This window comes from Chlorocebus sabaeus, chromosome 12, assembly GCF_047675955.1.
Source record: "Chlorocebus sabaeus isolate Y175 chromosome 12, mChlSab1.0.hap1, whole genome shotgun sequence".
In the NCBI taxonomy this organism is placed as follows: Eukaryota; Metazoa; Chordata; class Mammalia; order Primates; family Cercopithecidae; genus Chlorocebus; species Chlorocebus sabaeus.
In genome coordinates, this window is record NC_132915.1 from 60,625,699 (window position 1) to 60,634,463 (window position 8,765).

Below are 8,765 nucleotides of genomic sequence, written 5' to 3' on the forward strand. Positions count from 1 at the left end.
TCTTAACCTTAAATGTAAATGGACTAAATGCTCCAATTAAAAGACACAGACTGGCAAACTGGATAAAGAGTCAAGACCCATCAGTCTGCTGTATTCAGGAGACCCATCTCACATGCAGAGACATACATAGGCTCAAAATAAAGGGATGGAGGAAGATTTACCAAGCAAATGGAGAACAAAAAAAAGCGGGGGTTGCAATACTAGTCTCTGATAAAACAGACTTTAAACCATCAAAGATCAAAAGAGACAAAGAAGGCCATTACATAATGGTAAAGGGATCAATTCAACAGGAAGAGCTAACTATCCTAAATATATATGCACCCAATACAGGAGCACCCAGATTCATAAAGCAAGTCCTTAGAGACTTACAAAGAGACTTAGACTCCCATACAATAATAATGGGAGACTTCAACACTCCACTGTCAACATTAGACAGATCAACGAGACAGAAAGTTAACAAGGATATCCAGGAATTGAACTCATCTCTGCAGCAAGCAGACCTAATAGACATCTATAGAACTCTCCACCCCAAATCAACAGAATATACATTCTTCTCAGCACCACATCGTACTTACTCCAAAATTGACCACGTAATTGGAAGTAAAGCACTCCTCAGCAAATGTACAAGAACAGAAATTATAACAAACTGTCTCTCAGACCACAGTGCAATCAAATTAGAACTCAGGACTAAGAAACTCAATCAAAACCGCTCAACTACATGGAAACTGAACAACCTGCTCCTGAATGACTACTGGGTACATAACGAAATGAAGGCAGAAATAAAGATGTTCTTTGAAACCAATGAGAACAAAGATACAACATACCAGAATCTCTGGGACACATTTAAAGCAGTGTGTAGAGGGAAATTTATAGCACTAAATGCCCACAAGAGAAAGCAGGAAAGATCTAAAATTGACACTCTAACATCGCAATTAAAAGAACTAGAGAAGCAAGAGCAAACACATTCGAAAGCTAGCAGAAGGCAAGAAATAACTAAGATCAGAGCAGAACTGAAGGAGATAGAGACACAAAAAACCCTCCAAAAAATCAATCAATCCAGGAGTTGGTTTTTTGAAAAGATCAACAAAATTGACAGACCACTAGCAAGACTAATAAAGAAGAAAAGAGAGAAGAATCAAATCGACGCAATTAAAAATGATAAAGGGGATATCACCACCGACCCCACAGAAATACAAACTACCATCAGAGAATACTATAAACACCTCTACGCAAATAAACTGGAAAATCTAGAAGAAATGGATAATTTCCTGGACACTTACACTCTTCCAAGACTAAACCAGGAAGAAGTTGAATCCCTGAATAGACCAATAGTAGGCTCTGAAATTGAGGCAATAATTAATAGCCTACCAACCAAAAAAAGTCCACGACCAGATGGATTCACAGCTGAATTCTACCAGAGGTACAAGGAGGAGCTGGTACCATTCCTTCTGAAACTATTCCAATCAATAGAAAAAGAGGGAATCCTCCCTAACTCATTTTATGAGGCCAACATCATCCTGATACCAAAGCCTGGCAGAGACACAACAAAAAAAGAGAATTTTAGACCAATATCCCTGATGAACATCGATGCAAAAATCCTCAATAAAATACTGGCAAACCAGATTCAGCAGCACATCAAAAAGCTTATCCACCATGATCAAGTGGGCTTCATCCCTGGGATGCAAGGCTGGTTCAACATTCGTAAATCAATAAACATAATCCAGCATATAAACAGAACCAAAGACAAGAACCACATCATTATCTCAATAGATGCAGAAAAGGCTTTTGACAAAATTCAACAGCCCTTCATGCTAAAAACGCTCAATAAATTCGGTATTGATGGAACATACCTCAAAATAATAAGAGCTATTTATGACAAACCCACAGCCAATATCATACTGAATGGGCAAAAACTGGAAAAATTCCCTTTGAAAACTGGCACAAGACAGGGATGCCCTCTCTCACCACTCCTATTCAACATAGTGTTGGAAGTTCTGGCTAGGGCAATCAGGCAAGAGAAAGAAATCAAGGGGATTCAGTTAGGAAAAGAAGAAGTCAAATTGTCCCTGTTTGCAGACGACATGATTGTATATTTAGAAAACCCCATTGTCTCAGCCAAAAATCTCCTTAAGCTGATCAGCAACTTCAGCAAAGTCTCAGGATACAAAATTAATGTGCAAAAATCACAAGCATTCTTATACACCAGTGACAGTCAAACAGAGAGCCAAATCAGGAATGAACTTCCATTCACAATTGCTTCAAAGAGAATAAAATACCTAGGAATCCAACTTACAAGGGATGTAAAGGACCTCTTCAAGGAGAACTACAAACCACTGCTCAGTGAAATCAAAGAGGACACAAACAAATGGAAGAACATACCAAGCTCATGGATAGGAAGAATCAATATCATGAAAATGGCCATACTGCCCAAGGTAATTTATAGATTCAATGCCATCCCCATCAAGCTACCAATGAGCTTCTTCACAGAATTGGAAAAAACTGCTTTAAAGTTCATATGGAACCAAAAAAGAGCCCGCATCTCCAAGACAATCCTAAGTCAAAAGAACAAAGCTGGAGGCATCACGCTACCTGACTTCAAACTATACTACAAGGCTACAGTAACCAAAACAGCATGGTACTGGTACCAAAACAGAGATATAGACCAATGGAACAGAACAGAGTCCTCAGAAATCATACCACACATCTACAGCCATCTGATCTTTGACAAACCTGAGAGAAACAAGAAATGGGGAAAGGATTCCCTATTTAATAAATGGTGCTGGGAAAATTGGCTAGCCATAAGTAGAAAGCTGAAACTGGATCCTTTCCTTACTCCTTATACGAAAATTAATTCAAGATGGATTAGAGACTTAAATGTTAGACCTAATACCATAAAAACCCTAGAAGAAAACCTAGGTAGTACCATTCAGGACATAGGCATGGGCAAAGACTTCATGTCTAAAACACCAAAAGCAATGGCAACAAAAGCCAAAATTGACAAATGGGATCTCATTAAACTAAAGAGCTTCTGCACAGCAAAAGAAACTACCATCAGAGTGAACAGGCAACCTACAGAATGGGAGAAAAGTTTTGCAATCTACTCATCTGACAAAGGGCTAATATCCAGAACCTACAAAGAACTCAAACAAATTTACAAGAAAAAAACAAACAACCCCATCAAAAAGTGGGCAGAGGATATGAACAGACATTTCTCAAAAGAAGACATTCATACAGCCAACAGACACATGAAAAAATGCTCATCATCACTGGCCATCAGAGAAATGCAAATCAAAACCACAATGAGATACCATCTCACACCAGTTAGAATGGCGATCATTCAAAAGTCAGGAAACAACAGGTGCTGGAGAGGATGTGGAGAAATAGGAACACTTTTACACTGTTGGTGGGATTGTAAACTAGTTCAACCATTATGGAAAACAGTATGGCGATTCCTCAAGGATCTAGAACTAGATGTACCATATGACCCAGCCATCCCATTACTAGGTATATACCCAAAGGATTATAAATTATGCTGCTATAAAGACACATGCACACGTATGTTTATTGCAGCACTATTCACAATAGCAAAGACTTGGAATCAACCCAAATGTCCATCAGTGACAGATTGGATTAAGAAAATGTGGCACATATACACCATGGAATACTATGCAGCCATAAAAAAGGATGAGTTTGTGTCCTTTGTAGGGACATGGATGCAGCTGGAAACCATCATTCTCAGCAAACTATCACAAGAACAGAAAACCAAACACCGCATGTTCTCACTCATAGGCGGGAACTGAACAATGAGATCACTTGGACTCGGGAAGGGGAACATCACACACCGGGGCCTATCATGGGGAGGGGGGAGGGGGGAGGGATTGCATTGGGAGTTATACCTTATGTAAATGACGAGTTGATGGGTGCAGCACACCAACATGGCACAAGTATACATATGTAGCAAACCTGCACGTTGTGCACATGTACCCTACAACTTGAAGTTTAATAATATTAAATAAATTAAAAAAAAAAAAAAAAAAAGAAAGTCATCTGTAAAGTCAAACTGATTTACTGTGTGTATATTTTCTCTCTACAAACACGTACCTGCAAATAATTTTCAAATATTTTCTTATATTTAAGAAAAAACTGAAGGCAACATAATAAAAATGAAGGAGGGAATATTTTAAAGTTATATTACATCATTTTTTACTTTGTTTCTAAAATTTAGACTAGTAACGCTGATACCCATTTAATAAGTTTTTACATGCAGGTCCTTATCTCGGTTCTTTGATTTTAAACAATGTTTTTACCCAATTAAATTTTAATTCTCAAGGGTCAGGAATTATGTCTTCCCGTTTCAAAATTATATCATCTACCTATGTGCTAAGTACATTTTAGACACTCAATAACTTATTTTAAATGTTGAATATATGTAAGTGTTGATTTCAAATATCAGATTCACTCTGACACACACCTACACACAAACGCATATGCATACACACACAAAGGTTTTTTTCTGTGTAATTAAGGAAAGTTACAACCTAAGTTTCAATTATTTAAATTATTTCTACAGACTGGTAGATTTGAAAGATCTTTTCTCAATACCTATGCAAATATTATAAATTTTAGATAAGAGTAATATATTTTATGGACACATTAAACTTATTCTCATTATACATTTTATTATCAAATTTTAAAGAAAAAAAATTTACAGAGCTAACAATACATTTGAATGGTAACTAACCATGTCTTTTGTTTTCTTGCCACAAGAGCTGGTATTGTGGTTTTATAACTCACAAAATATGTAAGATTATTTTATATGTAAATTAACATGTAAATGTAGAAAACTCAAGCACTCATTTATTTGAAATGTTATCAGTAAGTAACTATACAACTCTAATTAACAATTTTTGTTTTATAATTATGTGGTTTATCCAAAATATTTCCCAAACTCTATTTCTAATATTCCATTACACACACACACGTGTGTGCACGTACACACACACACACGCACACACACACATCTTGGGTATCCTCCTTATTCTTCCTTCAGTGTCACTGCCTTAATTCTCTACCTACTCTCAAAAATAAGTTAAGAGAAAAGACAAATCAGGATGTGAGTCATCAAGGATATAATCTTGACCACTCATAAGACAAAATATACTATATTTTGAACACTTTGAGAACATTTTCAGCAGGATTTGGAAAATGACTCTTCTAACTTCTGGCCCCTTCAGGAAGTAGCTGTCACATAAAATATGTAAAATCAGGACTATCTGTGCGAATTTGCCAAATATCTTATATAGTGAGTAAATGAAAATGTATCTCCTTCATTCTCTAAACATTCTTCATTCCAATTCAGAGAAAATTCCTCGTTATCACCTTTAGGAACAAAATAATAAGACCCAGGTTGAGTCTGACATCACTTTACAGGAAATTGTATTCTTATTACTCATTCATTATATTTTAATTCTTTGAAAACTGACTCACTGTCATTCATTACTCACTATTATTGAGAACTAGATAAACTAGAAAGAGGTTATTTTGACAATTCCATTTATTAGCATACTTGTTTTATGTAAACGAAAGAGTGCCTCTAAAATGCTTGCTGATCATTGACAAGCAATAATGAAAAATATTACAAATCACTTACATCTATTTTGGTATGATATGGGTCAAACAATTGTCTCAAAACAAAACTTCAAAATTTTCCTGGAGAATATAGGCAGTATGGGAGGCATAATTTTGATGCTCCTACAATATTCTCATTCCCTGGTTATTTAATCAAAGACTATGCTAGGCAATGCTCTGAAGGAACTTTGCAGATGAGGTTAAGATTATGAATCAACTGACCTTTAAATAGGAAAGTTAACATGAATTTTCTGATGATGCTCTCAAAAGCAAAAGGAAGGCTGAAGAGACAGTGAAATGTAGAAGAAGGGGAAGGCTTAGAAAATACGTGGTAGAAGGGAAAGTCAGAGAGATTCCAAGTGAGACAAGGACTCTACCTGCTCTTGTGGACTTTGAAGGGGGCCATGAGCCAGGAAATGTGAGCAGGCCCAAGAAGCTGAGAATAATCCGCAAAGAAGCTGACGCGTCCATCTTATAATCACCTGAAACTGAATTCTGTCAACAACCTTATTCTTCAAGACTTTGAAGGAACATGCGGCATTATTTAGATGTGATAATGAAAATACAGAATCTTTAAAAGATACTCAGCATTCTTCTGAAAAAATGAATGCATTAATAGAACATTCTTTTGAAGCATGAATGTAATCATTTCCAACGTTTGAAATGCTTTAAGTCATCCAGCATCTCCATTTTCATATTTAGTGTAGCTTAAAGTCAGGGTCATAATCATTATTCTCTGATTGAACATTTAACTATAATAAAATATGTTAAGCTTTAGAGAAGAAAGATAACCAAACACAAAGTGGAATGTGCTAGGTACAGAATGTATGAAACACTCAAACATGTACACCTAAGTGCATACATTCCCTGTCTTCATAGCCAACTTATTTCATCAAGCTCCTAGGTGAGGAGCTAAAACTAATAGTTTTAATAGTGGACAATTTTCTGACCCTCCCAGAGCTGGTAAATGATAACTCATCTTCCTATCTACCTCTGGCCAGGTTCTGCCCACTATTCATGTTCAAGGCTATCAAGTAACCCAAACAGCTGTTAAAGAGAAAACACTAATCAGAAGAAAAGATACTACTCTGCTCTTCTAATGTGTTTGAGGTCTAGAATGTGACCTGCTCAATTTACCCTACGAACATAACGTGTAATATCATCTGAAAAAGTGACATCTGAGGAAAGGCAGCTGAACTGCTTCGCCACACTAGGGTTGTTCTTGGGTGCACTGGGTAGAGATGTCAAAGATGTGAAGATGCCTCTGGAGAAGGCTTGGAAATATAGCTCCTCGCATGTTCATTATTTTCAGCTGTTTTCTCAGGACATTTGTAGTTGCACACAGGCTGACCAGAGCACAAAGAAGATTCCCAGTCATAGAGAGCTGCAGACAGTGAGGCATATTTCAGACCCAATCTGAACCTGGAGACAAATTAAATCCCCTACAAATCTGTATTTCGGTTTTGTTTTTGTTTTGTCTGATGTTCTTTCTAGAACAAGCATACTGGGCCAAAAGTTTGGGATAGGACAAATCAAATGGAAGGAGGAATAGTAAAGTTTCCATGTGCTAATAATTTGGGGCTAAAGCAAATCAGATCTTACCTGTCAGATTTGCTGCTGATTACATCAAATTTTGTCTATTAATTTCCATGAAAGTTCCAGACTTGTGGTCTAAACGTTTACTTTGAAACAAAATAACAGATTAGGAATTTTTGCATTTTTTGTGATATGATTCCCCAACCAAAGTTAGCTGTTACTTTCCTTTCTTCTCTCTTCTTCTATCCTGAAATCAGACTTAAACATAAACTCATAGGACCCAGTGATTATATTTTATGTTAAAGTTCACATAGCAGCTAATTCAATGCTTGACAAATTGACAAGCTTAAATCTCTAATTGCATTCTAAATATATTCATGGAATTTAAAAACCTGATGATAGGAGAAAAGGCCTATATTTTTTATTTCTCAGGTTCTACTATACACTAGCCTAGGGTTAGCAAATATGTAGCCTCCAATTCAGTATCCATTGTGAACATTACTAATCTGTCACAAGACTTTCCCACTGAAATGGCAACAATATCCATCTCAACACAGAGATCCAGATAGATACTCTTAATGATTACATATGCCATGTGGAATGAAAGGAATACACCTGCTGTGGAATGCTTTATTTTCTCATTGAGAGATAAGGAATCTGAGAAGTAAAGAGTAAATACTTTGGAAAGAAGACAGAACTAGTAAGTGACTGAAATGAAATTTGAATTTCCTTCTGTATAGATTCAAAACCTTTGCTCTATCTAACCTACCACATTATTTTTCAAAGCAAACATAATAAAATCTATTAAAATTAGAATATTTCACATCTTCCAACAGAGCACTGTCTCTGGTTTCAGAAAGAATGGGTTCATATACTATCTTTGTCACTTATTGTTTCTGTGAACTGGACCTGGTTACTTAGGCTCTGTCTGCTCAGTCTCCTCATCTGTAAAATAGGGTAAAGAATACCTACTTAATTGTACTTTTATGAGGAGTGAATGAGATAACACATGTGAATGCTTAGTCCATTACCTAATACCTAGTAACTGCACATTAGAAGTTAGCATAAATCATTTTTATTGTTACCTGCTGCACTGCATGAATGAAACTATTACTATAATGCAAATGATAAGATGGAAATTATTATTGTAAACTATAATTATGATGTGTCAATTACTCATCTCAAGGAATAGAGCCAGTTAAGCAGCATGAATATTTTTTCTCTGCATTAATACCAAAAATAACTATCTTCCATAAGTGCCCATTCCTATATCCCATGGCCCGTTGAAATACTTTGTAAAAGTCCTGTACTTCTAACAGAACTTACAGAAATATATAACTAGATAATGTAATTCATCATGCATAATGCAAGCCTAATTTGTTTGAAAAGCTGAAGAGTTTTATTTTATGGGGAATCACTACAAGCTGATAAAAAATGAAGATAGAAGCAGATTATCTTTTCTCTTGCTTTGACCAGTCAGAATAACTGTCAGTATTTTGTCAATTCAAGAGAGGCTGTTGGCAATATAGTGGTGAGCACTGCAGGAGGTGGCAGCCATTAACAGAAAAGCAGAGGTGGCACTGAGAAATTAGAATGAGAAA